Source organism: Zootoca vivipara, chromosome 5 (genome assembly GCF_965207765.1).
Source record: "Zootoca vivipara chromosome 5, rZooViv2.hap1.1, whole genome shotgun sequence".
Classification (NCBI taxonomy): Eukaryota; Metazoa; Chordata; class Lepidosauria; order Squamata; family Lacertidae; genus Zootoca; species Zootoca vivipara.
Window position 1 is genome coordinate 57,019,059 of NC_142588.1, and position 19,088 is coordinate 57,038,146.

At 44.0% G+C, this 19,088-nt stretch overlaps 1 long non-coding RNA gene across 1 annotated transcript; it reads right to left on the reverse strand.

The window, feature by feature from the left end:
- Positions 1-1,336: 1,336 nt before the first annotated feature.
- On the reverse strand, positions 1,337-7,683 carry LOC148685690 (uncharacterized). Its single transcript, XR_015950066.1, has 3 exons — positions 7,547-7,683; positions 6,456-6,486; positions 1,337-2,554 (listed from the first exon to the last, which is right to left on the reverse strand). It is a non-coding gene; the product is annotated as an uncharacterized LOC148685690 (long non-coding RNA).
- Between the last annotated feature and the right edge of the window lie 11,405 nt (positions 7,684-19,088).

The following is a 19,088-nucleotide window of genomic DNA, read 5'->3' on the forward strand; positions in this document are numbered from 1 at the left end:
AATGAGTTTCCCTGCTCTGCAACCTTCACACTAGACTGAACCTGGAACCTTAAACATGAATACTAAAATAAAAATTAATTTTTTATTTGTACCCTGCCCTCCCTGGCTGGAGCCGGGTTCAGAGCAGCTAACATCTTATAAATAATGTTGTTGTTGTTTAGTCATTTAGTCGTGTCCGACTCTTTGTGACCCCAAGGACCAGAGCACGCCAGGCACTCCTGTCTTGCACTGCCTCCCGCAGTTTGGTCAAACTCATGTTCGTAGCTTCGAGAACACTGTCCAACCATCTCGTCCTCTGTCGTCCCCTTCTCCTAGTGCCCTCAATCTTTCCCAACATCAGGGTCTTTTCCAAGGATTCTTCTCTTCTCATGAGGTGGCCAAAGTATTGGAGCCTCAGCTTCACGATCTGTCCTTCTAGTGAGCACTCAGCACTATTTATATTGTATAAATAATACAATATGCATAAAACAATCAATCAATCAATTAAAATACACCCCAAAATTAATTCAAAAAAATTAAAATTGAAACTGACCAATGACAACCCTCAGGTTAAAATTGAAAGCGGTTCATACTTGCCAGGACCAACTGTTTCCACTGATATTATAAGGACCTGTGAGCAGGCTGGGAAACCTCCTTCGTGCTTGTTCTTATGCAAAGAGAAAATGAGTCAGCCTGGCGGAACAGCTCCGTCTTGCAGGCCCTGAAAGATGTCAAATCCCGTAGGGCCCTGGTCTCTTGTGACAGAGCATTCCACCAGGTCAGGGCCACGACCAAAAAGGCCCTGGCTCTGGTTGAGGCCAGTCTAATCTCCCTGGGGCCCGGAATCTTCAGGGTGTTGTAATTTGTAGACCGCAAGGTCCTCCGTGGGGCATACCAGGTGAGCACATCAGCAATGCTCAGGTTTATGAGCAAGGAATAGACTGGGGCTGAGGAGCAAGGCTGAGGACACCTACCTGGAATTAGGTTTGTGGTTGTGGCATCACACTCCTACTTTTTGGTCATGTCCATGGTTGGTACTGAACACACTGTGTGAGGCAATGCATGATGGAGAAGTGCTTGCGGTCTAAACAGCATTGTCCGTCTGTCCGTCCGTCCCCTGCAAGTGGTGAGGTCAGCACGAGGTTTCAGGACGTGAGCGCATCCCATTGCAATATATGTCCAATTTAAACAGCTACATCAGATTTTACTTTTTTTCTTGCCCAAAGCAAGTCTTCCCAAATAAAGAATGATAGTTGAAACGAGCAATGGCATTTAGTAGATATGCTAATTAATATCTAACAGCTATTTTCTTTGGTGCAATTAAATCCAGGCACATCCTTTTAAATTTTTAGTGCTTTTAATCAAATGGCACCTTCATTTCTTTGGCTAACCATTTCACACACAATAGTTAAAAATACAAAGTAAATGCTCCGCAGCAGCAAAGTATACTGGAATTTAATGAAATTGTAACAACTGTCCTACTGAATCTAATTTAGGTGCTTATTTCAGACGCTTCATTTAATGTGTTAACAAAATAAATTGCGTGTAATTGGAAGCATCAATACTGCAATGAAGGTTACTGAATTAGCAATGGGATGCAGGCAATAACACATTGGTATTAAAGAGGCAAAAGCAATGTCAATTCTTTTCAATTTAAATAATTAGGGAGGGGGAAGTAGTTCAAGGTATAACATTAGTTTTTGAGTCCTCATTGTTTATCTTTGCCATATTCTGTTTTCTTCCCAGCATGTTGTATAAGTTATCACCTTAAGATAATTCAGTTTTGAAGGCCAAATCCGCAATTAGACCCAGGGGCTATAGTACAAAATTGAAATAAATGTGGACAAGATTCATAACCACTTTATATCTATAGTTTATAGGTCAACATTTTCAGTTCTTTCAGTTGCTCATTTTCTGCCTACCAAAGACAATATATTGTAAAGCCCAGCTTTCAATAATTATTAATCATTTACTTTGGGGAAATCAGCCTTGTGAGGAGTCTCAGCTGACTCCCAAACTCTCTGGTTCTGGAAACTGTACATTCACATTCACAATTTAACAAAGTACTTTGTAAAGTCCTCTTAAACATAAACAGTTGAAAGGACGCTGGTTTATTTTTCAGCAGTGTCTGTTTCCTGTGAAGTGTATCATTTGGGGGGGGCATTGAAAGAAGTATTCTAACTAGGGATGCCACCAAACAATGACTTTAAAAATGGATTGTGTGGCCATATCTGAAGTTACCCTGTGCAAAAAAAGAGGATGATTCCATGGGATTTCAAAAGGCTATATGTGTTGAATGTGCTTCAAATGTGTGGATTTGCCCAAGACCTGGAAGGCAGTAGGTTCTCAGTCTGGGTTTAGTATTTCAGACACCTTATTTTATATGCCTAGTTGTAAAACGTACCATATATGAAAAAAATATAATGCAGTGAAGAAAGGTTTTGATTCCGGAGAGCTGCTCATTAAAGGAATGATTCTACAAGGCTTATTCTGAAGGCTGTGGTTGGAATAAGCTCTCCCATGCAAAGGCAAATTCAGCCCAGGCAGCAGCTCACTTTGATCAGTCATGATAGGCCTGCAAAGAGAGATAAAAGATTATTTATTAAGGGTGAGTGAAAGGACTCACAGCCATTTTAGACACCAAAGGGCTGATCATGCATTACTGGATCGTAAATTCCATGATATTTGCACAATGAAATGAATTTGATTTGGCTAAATTATATCTGCCAGTGGTTGCTGACATCTAAAAATGCTTTGTTATTTAAGTGCTGGTGGTCAGAATGGTGTTAATATGGGATATTTGAGTCTGAACCAGATAGTTTGTGTATTCATTTTAGAGAAGCCTATGACTCGTGCCTGCATATGCTAATTAAATAATGAGTTTCCTTCCTCAGGAGAAGTTTGTGCAGCTGACTAAATGGAAAATGCTCTTTTCACAACTAGAGATCTTTGAAACTTCACAGTACATACACAGACACAGTACATACTGCAGTGGTATCTGTTTCTCACACCCACGCACACGTAAGTATACCCTGCAGTAATATTACTTAACCCTGCCAGAGACCACCTTATACCTTGCATATTCTGTGGGTCACTGTGTTCTGCTGCAGAGCTTTTCCTTGAAGTTCCTGAAATTTCAGAAGCAGGGCTTTCGGTGAGACTGCCCCTGTCTTGTGGAATACCATCTTGTTGAGATACATCAGGTGGCCGCTATTTGTAGTTTACGGGGGGAAATGAAGATACAAGCAGTGACCATTTTGCTCAGGGGTTCCTTTCCTGCCTCCCACGCTCAGGGAATCAGGCAGAGGGCCTTCTCAGTAGTGGCACCCGCCCTGTGGAACGCCCTCCCATCAGATGTCAAAGAGAAAAACAGCTATCAGACTTTTAGAAGACATCTGAAGGCAGCCCTGTTTGGGGAAGCTTTTAATGTTTAATAGATTATTGTATTTTAATATTCTGTTGGAAGCCACCCAGAGTGGCTGGGGAAACCCAGCCAGATGGGTGGGGTATAAATAATAAATTATTATTATTATTATTATTATTATTATTATTATTATTATTATTAGTGTGGTGTGCATAAACCTGCCCCACCCCGTTCTGCCCTGCCCCATTCTGCCCTCTTCTGGATCAAAAAGGACCCATTTGTCAGCAGTCACACATCAATTGGACATGCACAAAATGGTTACTGCCTTTACTTATGTTTTGACAAGCTTTTCCAGCTGAATCAGGAAAACTGAAGTCTGTGCCCTGAGTGTTTATTCTTATAGCTTTACACTCATTTTTAGCTGTTCTAATTCAGGTTTGGGGAACCTGTGGCCCTCTAAATGTTGCTAGACTCCAACTTCCATCATTCTTGACTGTTGACCAGGCTAGTTGGGCTGATGGAAGTTGGAATCCAACAACAGCTGGAGGGACACAGGGTTCTAGTTTAGAGTACGGTTGTAAATCACCTTGAAATTTATATGAAAGGCATTAAGTAAGTAAGTAAGTAAATTGTCCCAAGGGTTCACTAACTGTACAGAGACGTTGTGTGTGCCCTAGAGCATCACATTTTCAGTGAATATATAAAGTAGTACAAGTGTAGCCATAAGAAGGCATGGCAGAATTTAATGCGTATAAAGGAGTTCTAATTCCTCAGCTAAGGAATAAGAGCATGAGATACAGAATTCCACTGAACCAGGACTACAAGCTTTATTTCAAAAAAATTGCAACAGGCTAAACTCCAATCTCCTGTATATGTATAACTCCCTGGACTGAGATTGCAGAATCTTTTGCTCAGTGCTTTTTTCTAAAAAAAAAATGTTTAGAGCATGGGTAGGCAAACTAAGGCCCAGAGGCCAGATCTGACCCAATCGCCTTCTAAATCTGGCCCGCGGACGGCCTGGGAGTCAGCGTGTTTTAACATGTGTAGAATGTGTTCTTTTATTTAAAATGCATCTCTGGGTTATTTGTGGGGCATAGCAATTTGTTCATAAGTTTTTTCAAAATATAGTCCGCCCCCCCACAAGGTCTGAGGGACAGCGGACTGACCCCCTGCTGAAAATGTTTGCTGACCCCTTGTTTAGAGGCGCTCTCATTTTCCTACTCATATTGAAATACTGCCCCTCAATGAGGCCAAACTTAGATTCACAAAATATTTAGGGGTATGCGTACCCCTGTGTCCCCCCCCCCAGAAAAAAGCACGGCTTCTGCTTACCTCCCATACATGTGCACACACACTGCAAGTAAAGCTGCATTTTGCAATAAATTTTAAAATCCTGAAGAGAGTCTGAAGGTTTTGCGGCTATTCAGCAAACTATGTCATTAAATGTTGAAAGATCCATTTAAACACAATCTTCCAGATTGTTAGTTCATATACAGATCTGGCAAACCTAGGCTGAAATCCCAGCCCTCATTACCAATTCTGTATGTCCGCCTTCACTAAGCTGTTTCGGACCTGCTCATTGAGTATCATAATATCACTGCTATCCAAAAATGCCTGGATCCAGTGATAGGAAAACACGGCAAAGTTGCCCGTGTAGTCTCTCTAAAGCAAAGATGGGTAACCTCTGCATTGTGCATAAGATTTGTGAACATCCCAGCTGTCCATTGGAAAGGAGCCTGGACTCTGTGGCCTTTTTTTTATCTCTCCCATCACTATGATAATTTGAAACATCTTTTAAGCAAGCTTTGATCTTGCTTAAAAGAACTGATCGTAAATGAACAGATTCATATGCAAAATTCTTAACATGCCACCACATGTATAAAACCCTCTCCTTTCCCCTGGGGACCCAAAACAGAGAACCATAGCTTGATAGCACTTGTTATGCTTCCTTCAGGGGCAGACCTTAGTAATATGGTGCGCATTATGTCAGATACTGAAGCTCATGTGAGATCACAGCTCTACTTCCATCAATAGAGAAACTGCAATGCACATGAGCTTCAGTATCTGACATAATGCTCAATGATGTCACCATCTCCTCTTAATCACCATAGCCACAGCTTCCTGCTTTCTGTTCCCTTGCAACGGACATATGAACATACAATGCTGTCCTATATTGCCAAGGCCTCAGCTCTGCCAAAGTGGGTGGTAAGCTTTTGGTTCTCCAGCTGGGTCTAGCCTGCAGAAGCCGCTGGAATGGGGCATTTTGGAGCAGCCTTGTGGATTCCACACTCAGCTATGGCAGACTGGAGCTGGCATGACACAAACTGGGAAGAATGGTGGCTCCCATCTTCTGTCCTGGCCAGCATAAACCAGCAGGGCTTTGAATAAGTCCCTCTTTAGGATTATTCTGCCCATCAACCCATAGCTGTGCCAGATGAGATACTCTTTTTCTGAAGGTGTGGGTATTTCCTGCATGCAAAGCACAGAGATCTATGTTACTTCCCCCTTACTATCCCTCTTACATTTTCAGGTTTCCTATCTTAGCAATGCCTTCCCCCACCCCACACACACAAAAATTTGTGCTGAAAGTTGCATGTGCATTTATGCAATATATTTGTTTTGCACACCTCCTTCCGTAAGTTAAGTGTGAAAGTATTAAAGTTCTAATCCATGCAATTTGGAATTGTTGCTCAGCGAGTTTGCCCCAGAATAGGCTAGCATTGTACATTAGCTCAGTTTGATTGCCTTATATTACTGATCTCTTTAATTGTATCTTTAAAATAGCTTCATTTCTTTTGGCCTGATGAAATAATTATCAGCAAGTTGTTGTGCTTTTTAATCATGTTTCTTTCATTACGTTTTCAATACACGTTTTATTCAATCTATGGTACACTCCGGGGAAATGCTTTCCTCATCTAGAGAAATTGTTGCAATAGTGAGGATTGGAACCCAACGGTCTATGATCAAATAACCTGCTTGATCCCTATCTGATTGTTTTCTCAAAGGGTTTAAATATTAATCTAATTGTTTTCTGGCAGAGTATAGATATTAATATGGTTGTTTTGGAAATTTAATATAAAATAGCAGAGTGCTCACAAGAGCTAACACTCACCTTTCTCTCCCAGGGTAAGCAGTTCTCAATCCTGAAAAAGAGCATAAGGATTGATAGGTCAATAAACTGTTTTACAGCAATAGTTACTCTTCTCTTTGCATTCCGAGTGTTTCTTGTGCAAAGATGCTCCTTTGTGAATAACATTAAGACAGTACTGAAGGATGACCCTAGAAAAGCAGGATCTGATTCATGTGCCCTAACTTCTTCGCCCCAACAAATTGAAAAGGGGAATTTCAGCTTTAATTGCACACACATTTGCCCAGTTGTCAGCCTGTGTGTAATTTATTTAGTGTGGTAAATCTATACCTCACTTTTCCAGCCATAGTTAAGAATAACCATAGTTTTTGGTTTGTCTATAATGAACCATGGTTACTGAAAACTTCCTAGCTCCTGCTTGTGGTCATGTTGGAAGGGCAGAGGGAGTGCACAAGCTCAAGGCTTGAGCACTTAATGCCAAGCCTTAGTTTAGGATTACAGTCGTACCTTGGTTCTCAAATGGTGTGGCTTCCGATTGGCTGCAGGAGCTTCCTGTACTCAATTGGAAGCCACGGGAGCCACGTCGGACGTTCGGCTTCCAAAAACATTTGCAAACCAGAACACTCACTTCCGGGTTTGCGGCGCTCGGGAGATAAAACGTTTGAGTCGCAAGGCGTTCGAGAACCAAGGTACGACTGTACATGCAAACCAGATCCATGAGTTCTTTGCACATCTTGGTCTCAAGCTGCTGAATTGGAAATAAAGGCAAACAGAAGTGATCTCTACTCAACAGGAGCAATTTTTATAGCTACTCACACCCAACCCAGAAGCTCATGTGGAATGAACCACCCTGGCCTTTTGGTGCAAGGAGGTTTATTTCACTGGTGGGGCTGGTCTCCTTGCAGTCCCCTGGCTAGAGCTGAGTTGGTGGCATACAGCCCAACTATCCTGCAGCCTGTTCTCACAATGGCCAACCCAATGTCTATGGGAAGCCTACAAGCAGCATGTGACTGCATTGAGCTAAATTCTTGCCTGACATTCTATATTTAGATCACCAGCTCACAAGTCACTATGATCTTCAGTTCCAACACCTGCTCCCCTAAGCACCGACTCACATTTCAGCTGTGCCACGCAACTTGCAATCAAGGGAAAGGGATCCAAATGTGGGTTCGAGGTGTTAAGGCTTTTGAAAGGTATATCCAGTCCTAACGGTGTCATCTCTTTTAGAAATATGAAGCGCTGGGTGTCACTGGGTGATTCCCTTTTTATGCACATGCCTGGGTATAAAATGAGAAGTATTTCAGAAGTGTAAATTCACCATCTGTGTACAGTCATGAGATGGAAGACAATGCTGCCGTTAACCCCAGCCTACCAAAGAATTCTGCCTCCATTTTTTTATTGCATTGCTGTAAAAGAAATTCAGGGGGGGGGAGGCTGGTTCCCCATATCCATGAACCCTGAGCCCATGATGGGAAGCATAATGCAAAGAATTCTCCAAAGTGAATAGCTTGCCCAGTTTCTATTGTTAAAAACATAATGAGTTCATGCATCTGACTGTAATGCAATTATTTCCTAGTGATGTTTAACAAGTTGCTGTTCCTATAAAATGTTACAGAGCTCTATTAATATTGCCCTTCTTTGGCTATGTAATTTTGCTAATGATCCAGCATATTTAGTGGCATTATTATGTCCTAAGAGAATGATGAGCCTGACTAGCAAGCCTCATGAAGCTTGGGTGTGCTGTTGTAACCCGTTCTGTGCTGAGAAATTTGTTCTGCCCTACTGCACCTAATTGCATTTTAACTCGTGTTGTGAAGTGGGGCTTTCTGCTCTTGATAAATGAATAATAATTGCTTTTAATGGAAGTTTGGAGAGCTGAATCTGTTAATTGTGCAGTATTGCTGAGCATAGTGATGCATTTAGCTAACGGCTTTCCACAATACTGCTTTTTTAAAATTCAGATGGAAGTTGCTGTTCCAATATTTTTATATTGACTTTTCTGTCAAATCATGGTGCTAATTATAGATAGCAATGCAGCTCAGAGACTGAGATCAAATACGTCTCTGCTGTATGGGTGCTAGGAGACATTTACCTGTGAGTTAACTGGGTAATGTAACTACTAACTGGGTCCTCCCTTAAAGAGGGCATGTGTTGCAGTGAGACCTGGCAACCAAACCCTGTGTTGTGGGTGGGTAAGATTGGAAAGCCACAACACCCAATTGGTAGGTCCCTTGATGCAGGGTTTAATTGGGCCAATGGGATGCAGGCTAAACGTATCAAGGTACCTATATATACCCATGCAAGTGACCCGGAGCTTCCTCTTTTGGTGTGTGCATTGGAAAACCCGCCCACCTCTCCCTATTTTCAGGGCTTGTGCGGTTGACCTTGCTATGGCGTCGTGTGTCGTCTGTCGTTGGGACAGGGGCATGGCAGGAATTTTCCCCACTTGGCTGATTGGCTGTTGCCTTTTGGGTTTTGCCTGCCGCGTAGCAAATCGTCACAACTTGTAAGGTTGAGGATAGGCTCTGGTTCAGGTGATAGGGATGGGGGAACACTCTAGCCATCCCTTTGTGAAGGGTATTCCATTAAAGGAACCCATGGACTCTATGGTTTCGTCAACCCTGTGAGGGAGTTGTGCCCGTGCCTGAGTCCAGGGGGATATCCGGGTGGTGGACATAGCCTGTTCCCGGCTTTCCGCCTATCCGGGTGTTCACCCTAGGCTGGTGCCCTGGGTCAGGGCTACCTGCAACGGTGCAGGGAGCTAGTCGAACCAGAGCCTATGCAACCACTCACTTGCTGTAATCAATAAAGTTGTGGCCTAAATTCTGCCAAAAACCAAACCAAAATTTGAGTCTTGTCTGAATTTATTTAAGGGGGAGGTTTAAAGGTCTTAACACGCAAATAATAGGCACCTAGGTTTTTTACTCCTTAAATGCCTCTGTAGCCCCTATGTGATTCCTTTCCTCTTCTCCTGCCTAATACCATTGTTTTGCTACTCGAACACAAAATACCTGTGGGTGTCTTACTGCTTCCCTGATCCTAGGATAGGGATCCATTAACAAGCCCCTCAAAGTTCCGAGATCACTGCTGAGAAGGTTCCTGACATTTTGATGCCTATCATGGCGACTTTCATCGGAATAAAATAATTCCTCTCACTCTTGTTCCACATTCCATCGCTTCCTGAAAATGTACAGAGAGGGACAGTTAGATGCTGTTAATCCATAAGAACATTGGTCTGTATAATTATCCTCTTGACAGTAGTTTTACTGCTTATTACCATTTAGTCTTCCAATTCTTCCAAATGGTTCAAGCTGGGGTGCATGATCACACTCCACCCCCTTTTATTCTCACAATGGCCTTGAGAGGTAGGTTGGGATGAACCATAGTTGCTGGCTCAAAAGTCACCCAGTAAACTTTGTGGCTCAGCAGAGATTTGAGCCAGAGTCTCACTGGCCAAAGCACATTACTATATCGAGGGGCAGTAAGAGATCATACACATAGTAAGCTTTTTCTTCAAAACTGGCATTTTATAGTTTCTTGAGGAACATGTTATATCCGGTCAAACAAAATATGCTGTTTTGTACACACTTATCTAGCAATAAGCCCCACTGAACACAATGAGAAACTTACCTCTAAGGTAGGGTTGCCATATTTCAAAAAGTACAAGACCCCAAAATTGTTGAGGTGTTGTTGTTTTTTAGACAACCCCCACCAAGTTGTTGAGTGCTGCTTTTTGGAAATCCTCCTGGACGTCCATTCCGCCTTTGACATGCTGGTAATGTCCAGGAAAATATGGACGTATTTGCATTATAAAGCTGTTCTGATAATGTAGAGCATGTGAAAAGATGTCATCCAGCTGATATTCTTGAGATAATTAATGACATAACCAGGATTCTGCTATTACCGTATATGGGCAATCTCCATGTGATCAAAGAATAGCTCAACAGCCTTTGTTCAAAGTTTCCTTCATCTTTTCTGGTTGCAATCCTATTAACAGACTTACTTGAGAGTAAACCCTATTGAATTCAATGAGACTTAGTTCTAAGTAGATGTACATTGGACAACACTACTAATGTGGCACAGTTCATGGACAGATAGATTCCATAGTTACAATAAGTCAGAGAAAAAGGGAGACTAAATTGTATTTTTTCCATAGAAAGCTACTATGGCAAATATAATTTCAGTGTTGCTTTGGTACTCATTTTGTTCTGAGAGCATTCCAGTAATGTGGGCAGTGTCCATTGTATTAAGATAAAGATGTGTTTGGCAGACGATCCTCCCCCACTCTTCCTTTGGAGCCTACCGATGACTGAAATAGGTTTTCCTTTCAGGTTTAATACGCAAACAGCATAATCTTATTTAAGCCTATGGTTTAAACAGCTGTGTTAAGGGGGGAACTGCAGAAAATCTATTTCTAGTAATGTGCTTACAGGAGCTAAAGTACAGATATTGTTTTCATGAGATTTCTGGACTGTTTGATTCCATGAGGAGTAAACCAGATTATCGTGAGAAAAAGTTCCATAGTCCTGGTGCATTTCCCCCCCCCCCCACTTTATCTAATATAGGATACCTTAATAGGTATCCTGCAACACTGATGGGTTGTTTCTCCACTGACTCCCTTGTAAACTAATAAAAGCAGGTCTTGCACATGGAATTCAAACAGACCAGTAAATGCTGCCCCTTTCCTGCCAGTGCTTTAGTCCCAATTTCTCTGGTAGTCTTCACGGAGGGCAGCTGTGTCTGATGGAATTCCTTAAGCAGGCAACAAAGTTTGCACTCCTTTTAACACCAATGATAACAGTCATTTCTCCCACTGGAAAAAAGGCTATTTCTCCCACTGGGGGGAAAAAAAGCAATATCTTCAGCACATCACCAAATCAAGGACAAAACAGCACTTTAAAAAATGACTCCGATAAAGGTCAGGTGAAAACCTTCTGTTTTGCAGCTCTCCTCCCCGCTTCGCAGGAAGGCATTTAGCTGACTCAAGGTATGTGACTCATGCTTTGAATTTGCTTAAGTACAAAGGCAGCTTAAGCAAAGGCAGCTCATCCTTTGCCAGGATTTACCGTAGCTGGGTGAGACGAGAGAAACTGAAGTCAATGAATAGGAAAGGTACCTGGCAGGGAATTGAATTTCCTGTATAGGTGAACAGCACTGAATCTCCTTCAGGCACCTGAGGGAAATGGGATGGTAAACAGTGCTGGGCAGGACTCTCAAGCACTGCTTTTTATTAATTCGCATCAGTTGCTGCATCTTGCTGGTATTTTTACTGCCATAGCTGCCAAGTTTTCCCTTTTCTCGCGAGGAAGCCTATTCAGCGTAAGGGAAAATCCCTTAAAAAAAGGGATAACTTGGCAGCTATGTTTACTGCATTTTAAAGGGTGCAATTATATACAGTGGTACCTCAGCTTAAGTACTTAATTGGTTCTGGAAGTCCATACTTAACCTGAAGCGTACTTAACCTGAAGCGAGCTTTCCCATTGAACATAATGGAAAGTGGATTAATCTGTTCCAGACGATGAAAAACACCCCCTAAAACAGCAATTTTACACGAATTTTACTGTCTAATGAGACCATTGATCCATAAAATGAAGGCAATAATCAATGTACAGTGGTACCTCAGGTTAAATACTTAATTGGTTCTGGAAGTCCATACTTAACCTGAAGCGTACTTAACCTGAAGTGAGCTTTCCCATTGAAAGTAATGGAAAGTGGATTAATCCGTTCCAGATGGGTCCGCGGAGTACTTAACCTGAAGCGTACTTAACCTGAGGTATGACTGTATTTGAAATTGTGGTTGGGGTGCGTGTGTTCTGTGCTCTGCCTTGTGAGAGCACCTGTCCTTAAAGGCGAGATATAAATTTCTTAATCAATATATTGGAAGCATTCCTCGTGATCTCCTACTTTGCCACCAATAGCTTCATTTCCAGCTTGGAGAGAGCTGATGTGCTGGCTTCATTCCTACTGCCTGGCCCCCCGTGTTAGAAATCTGCTCTTCAGAAACAGTCTTATGAACTGTGACTTGTCCTAGTGTTTAGCAGGAAGGTGACTGTTTATTTCCTCTCTGAAGTGTCTCATGAGATATTTCTGAGGAACAAGAGTTCTTGGGAGCAAGAGTTCACCATCTTATGATGGTGAACATGAAAGAAGTGGTTCTTCATATTTAAAAATCTTCTAGCGAGTTGAAGATTAATAGATTAGATACAATCAGCAGATCCTAACATTTTCTAAGGTTATGGTAAGCTGTGGAGGATGTGATTTGAATACAGAAACTGCTTTCTCCCTCTCAACATTTAATGTTATTAGGATCAAAGCACAATCACCATGAAAATCCTTTACTTATAATTCATGCAAATTGACTTCATTTAAACTAGAATTCTCAAACACTTAATATCTGGCTTATTATTGTGTTATTAAAAGTGGAGTCTGCAACAAAAAGCTGCAGTGTGAAATGTTTCTCTTCAGTCTACTCCATTCCATTTGCCTTCCCATTAATTTTTTTCACACATACACCCTGCCCTTTATAGTCAGACACCATTCCCTGGCCACTGAGCAGACTCAGTTTCCATTGAACTGCAAAGGGGTGCCTATAAGCCCACCGAGTCCTGTTCCACCCTGTATCATCCTGCCCCACCCTACCCCCATAACGCCCCCCCTTTCCCAGCCACTTCTGTGTTTGAACATGTGCAAAATGGCCGTTGCTTGTACAGAATCAGATGAGTAAATGGTTAATTTTTACTAGATAAGTAAACAACACTTTAGGATAATAGAAGTACATAAATGTCTTTCTAGGTTACAACTTGTACTTAAAAGAAAAGTATTAGTGTTAGTATTAGTATTACTTCTTCAGATATACCCTGACTTTTCCCTAACGGGACTCAAGGGGGAAAATGATCTTAAACTGTCAGATGGACCATAGTTTTTTGCTTGAAACATACTAATTGTAATGCTTTGGTACTACTTTGTTTTTGTTATATATACAAAGAACAAAAGTTTCACTCAGTAGCACCTTAAAGACCAACTAAGTTTTTATTTTGGTATGAGCTTTCGTGTGCATGCACACTTCGTCAGATACACTGAAACAGAATCCACCAAACCCTGTTTCAGGATTCTGTTTCAGTGTATCTGACGAAGTGTGCATGCACACGAAAGCTCATACCAAAATAAAAACTTAGTTGGTCTTTAAGGTGCTACTGAAGGAATTTTTTTATTTTGCTTCGACTCAGACCAACACGGCTACCTACCTGTAACTAAAAGTTTCACTGTTATGCATATATTTGAACTGAGAAAAATGAGAAACCAAAACGGACACCTTAGTCCATTTTTTCTCCCAGGTAAGAGGGCATTGGATTGCAGCCTTGGTGAGAAATTTGCCATCATATGACAAGAAACTCTGCTACAAAGGAGCCAAGTACTTTTCTTGACTGTGCAGTTTGTTCAGGTTATCCTGGGGGACAATCTACTTTACTCCTTTGAACAGCTGCAAGATTAAAACTTAAATGAAATAAACGACTCTTTCTTTGAGTGTCAGAATCTGTCTTCTAAGAATCACTGTCCTTCATGCCTTTTCAGTTTTTGGGCTGCTGAGTAGACTCATCTTCAGCCTGCTTCTAATTCATGCTTCTAAGATGATAAGCGAGAAGCCTTCAGTATGGTGTTACGCTGGTGGATACGTTGATGGCGAAGACACCCAGGAGGCATAAAGCTCGACATCTTTTACTCTCAACAAATATCGGATCACAGTCCTTCAGTGACTTACAACAATGTCCACACCTTTCAGGAATAAATAAAATACATTCTGCTTTGTGTGAAAGCTTTAGCAACATTTCTGTTCTCCTTTGAAGTTAAGTGCTTAATGGAAGTTCAGTTTCATATTTTTCACAGCCTGTCAACAGAGTTCTGTTAAGAAATTCCACTTGAGAGTTCAGACATGTATCCATTACACAAACTCCCTAAGAAGTAAGTGGAGTGACTCTGGCCAACTTAAAATGATTGCTGTATACAGCCTTGTGATCTGTTTCCCTTCTGTTGTTCAAACAAGCTTGTTAACAAGTTCCTTAAGAAACTTTGCATCTCTCTTTCTGTAGCAATGAACTTCGGGAAAGTTCTGCAAACAACTGTATATGTACTCAGGTTCTGCAGTGACCAAAGAGCTCAATTATGAAAAGAGAGTGTTGCAGATCGCCTGGTTGCAGCAAACACATTTTATATCAGCCTTCCCCAACCTGGTAGTGGTCTTCCCTAGGAGGTTGTGGACTCTCCTTCCTTGGAGGCTTGTAAGGTTTTTAAGCAGAGGTCGGATGGTCATCTGTCATGGATATTTCTGCATTGCATAGGGTTGAACCTTTGGGGTCCCTTCCAACTCTACAGTTTTATGATTCTATGACTACAATGTCCATCACCCCTAACCAATGACTGTGCTGGCTGGGCTGATGGGAGTTGTAGTCCAGAAACAACTGAAGGGCAAAAGGCTGGTTCTGTAGTAGTCAATTGTTCCTTTTATTTGCACAAATGTGAATCAAGGAACTATGTTGTTCAGCCTATATTTTTAGAATGGGTTCCCTTCTTCCATATGTTCCTCACTGCAAACTCTGATTGTCATCTGCTCCGAATCCCTCATCCTCAGAAAGTGAAGGGGTGTGACCATTTCTGTTGTTGTACCTACCCAGGGCTATTTTTCAGGGGGAACTCACAGGAACTCAGTTATGGCACCTCTCAGGTGGCTGTCATTGCCGTTTTAAGAGAATAAGGGAGGTGTTCAATAATGAGTTCCGGTACCTCTTTTTCTAGAAAAATAGCACTGTACCTACCTGTCAGGGATGTGGTGACTACTCTTGAGTAACGACCATCCACGTGCACATTATTTACAGTGTAACGAACTGCAGATTCCATGTCTACCCGCTCGAGTCAGATTCCTGCACTGGCGCCTTCCGCGTTCTGGACCAACATAAAAACCTCGGAACTGAGAAGTGCCTCCCTTTTCTCCTCCTCCTCAACTCCTGCATCGGGGGGGGGGGGGGGAGAGACGGGTCTTCTGTCTGACCTAATCCTGTCCTCTCTTTCTGCCTCCCTCTCTTCCTGCTTATGGAGCCGGGGCTCTTGGATGTTGCCAGAGACCTGGCACTCACTCTCCGCTTCCTGACTCCCTCCATCAGACCCTTCACTCTCATGACTGCTGGGAGACGGGGGGGGGGGGGTTTCTCTATAATCCCTCCCCCTTACACTACCTAATAGCACCATTGCACCAGGCATATATATATATATATATATATATATATATATATATATATATATATATATATGAATACAACTGCAAAAAGTAGGTAAGATGTATAAATCAATGGATTTTTTTTTTTAAATGAAACAAAACGGCTGTGACTGTGACTGAATGAAGAACATGGGTTGTTTACATCATCATCTTCAGTTTTAAGAAATAAATAGTGAAAAGGTATTTGATAAACTGTATTTTTTGCTTACTCAGCTCTGTGTTATTTTTGTACTGCTGGGATTTCTTCAATGGGTTGGATATTGTTAATTTATTAATTTGAATGTATGGAGGTGTTTAGATAATTTTGTTTCTTTCATTCTGCTTTTCTTACAGTTTGTTAGCTGCTTAGACTCTCTTTGGAGAAATACACAAGACAGATTTAAAAATAAATAAACATAAATATTCTGATAAATCATGTACATAAAAAGGTAAAGGTAAAGGGACCCCTGACCATTAGGTCCAGTCGTGACCGACTCTGGGGTTGCGGCGCTCATCTCGCATTATTGGCCGAGGGAGCCGGCATACAGCTTCCAGGTCATGTGGCCAGCATGACAAAGCCGCTTCTGGCAAACCAGAGCAGCACACGGAAATGCCGTTTACCTTCCCGCTGTAGCGGTACCTATTTATCTACTTGCACTTTGAGGTGCTTTCGAACTGCTAGGTTGGCAGGAGCTGGGACTGAGCAATGGGAACTCACCCCGTCGCAGGGATTCGAACCGCCGACCTTCTGATCGGCAAGCTCTAGGCTCTGTGGTTTAACCCACAGCGCCACCTGCGTCCCTGATCATGTACATAGCATATTGCTAATGAAATTTTCAGTTATCATGTTTTCATTCCCTTTTATAGTGATTTGTTTCAGAGGCAGGATTATAGCAAATGTGACATCATAAACTACATCACTTGAATTCTTGCCGCCTCCTGGTTATGGAACAAATGACAGTCAACCCTTGAAATAATTGGTAAGTGAAATATACTCGGAGTCGAGAGTGAATTTCATGCTCTTTATTCAGCTCATATTCATCAAGGAGAAGAAGAGAAGACGAATGGCTCTTTTCCCAAAACCATCTGCTTATATACATTATTTACACAATGGGCCTTGCGTGATTGGCTACTTCAGGGCTACACCTGTGGGCCAATTATATTGTGGATTGACTTCTGCCTGCAGCCTGATTGGCTGCTCCTACAGGCCAATCAGGTAGCAGATTCACTTCTGCCAGCCGCCTGATTGGCTGCTCCCGCAGGCCAATCAGGTTGCGGATTCACTTCCACCTGGAGTTGGATTGGGTAGCTCCCGCTGATTCTGAATCCTATTGTTCTAGGATTCAGCTCAGTACATAACACCCCTCCCCTCTAAGTTCCAGTCCTGCCCGGGAAGTTGCATTCGTAGTCCCCAAGGTCTGCTGGCCGCCTCCGTGTGCGTTGTGGCCTGGGGTGTTCCTTGGTCAGGGGTTCTGGTTCTGGCTCGTGTTCCGAGGCTGCTGGCTGTGCCGGGGCTGTCTGGTCTGGCGCCACTGAACCACTAGGTTGTGACTCTGGTTCCGGTGTCCTTCCAGCCTCGGGGCGCCCCTCTGTGCCTACTGCTTCTGCTTCCCCTGCCCACCCCTCTCGCTCTACAGGCCTCACTGCCCTGCTGTCCCCTTGGGACCCCTCTGTCCCGCTCTCCTCCCGGGTTCCTCCTGGGAATCGTCGCCGTAGCTGGTCGCAGTGGCGGCGCCAACATTGCCCCCCTTCCGTTAGTACCTCGTACGACACGGGACCGGTCACCTTGGTGACTGTGGCGGGTACCCATGCTGGGCCTGCCCCAAAATTCTTTGCATACACTGGGTCCTGGGCCACAAATGTCCGGGGGTTCCTGCCTTTCCCCACCACTACCTCATCCTGAGCTCTGTCGGGGTGAAGTCGGTCCAGTCTAGTTGCAAGGCGCCGGCCCATGAGTAGTTCAGCTGGGCTCCGGCCCGTCGTTGTGCTTGGGGTGCTGTGCTGTGCTAGAAGAAATGCGGCAAGGCGGTATTCCCAGTCCCCTTGTGTTATGCGGCGGAGGCTGTCCTTGGTGGTCCGCACCATGCGCTCCGCTTGGCCATTGGTGGCAGGGTGGAATGGTGCTGAGCGGATGTGGCGGATGGCGTTCTGCGCTGTGAAGGTCTGGAACTCCTCTGACGTGAATGCGGTTCCATTGTCCGAGACGAGGGTGTCAGGGAGCCCGTGGGTTGCAAACAGCTTACGTAGTACCCGGATGGCTGCCGCCGTAGAAGTGGACGGTACCAGTGCGACCTCCAGCCATTTGGTGTAGGAATCCACCACTATGAAGAATGTTTTTCCCTGGAAGGGGCCAGCGAAGTCCACGTGCAAGCGTGACCATGGATGTCGGGCGGACTCCCAGGGCTGGACTGGGGCCCTTGGGGGATCCGGGCGGGATTCTTGGCAGGTCTGGCAGTGTTGGACCCAGGCCTCTATCTCTCTGTCAATCCCCGGCCACCACACATAACTCCTGGCAAGGGCCTTCATCCTCACTACCCCTGGGTGTGTCTCGTGTAGGGCTGTGAGGACCCTTTTGCGGAGGGGCTGGGGAACAACAACCCTGCTTCCCCATAACAGGCACCCCTTGTGGGCCGACAGTTCATGTTTGCGGTTTGTGTAGCCAGCGAATTCTGGCCCGGGGCTGCTGCTGGGCCATCCTCGCCACACCCAGTCCAGGACCCGGGAGATGACCCTATCTTTTGTGGAATGGTGCGCAACTTCTTGTGCCTGAATGGGTCGGTCGGGAAGCAGCTCCAGGGTCATAACCTCTTGCGCAGGCGCTGGGTCGGGGCCTGTTTCTGGTAGTGGTAGCCTGCTGAGTGCGTCTGCGTGGCCCATCGCCTTCCCAGGGCGGTGGATTAGTGCATACTGGTAGCCGGCAAGGAAAATTGACCACCTGAGGACACGTGGAGACAACACTTGGGGGGTCTGCTTCTCGGGGGCAAACAGGCCAAGCAACGGCTTGTGGTCAGTCACTATGGTAAAGGGCCGCCCGTACAAGAAATCATGGAATTTTTTTACGCCCTTCACGATTGCCAGACCCTCCTTGTCAATCTGTGAGTAGTTTCGTTCGGCTGCAGCAAGCGTCTGGGAGAAGTATGCCACCGGCACCTCTCTTCCATCCGGGAGTTGGTGTCCCAGGACAGCGCCGATGCCATAGGGAGAGGCGTCGCATGCCAGCACCACTGGCAGCCTCTCGTCGAAGTGTGCCAAGACCGAGTTCGAGACGAGCAAGTCCTTGACTGCCTGGAATGCGGCCCTTTGTCGCTGGCCCCACACCCAAGGGGCCCTTTTATCTAGGAGTCTGTGTAGGGGCTCCGCTACCGCTGCCTTATGGGGAAGGAAGGCATGGTAAAAGTTCAATAGTCCCA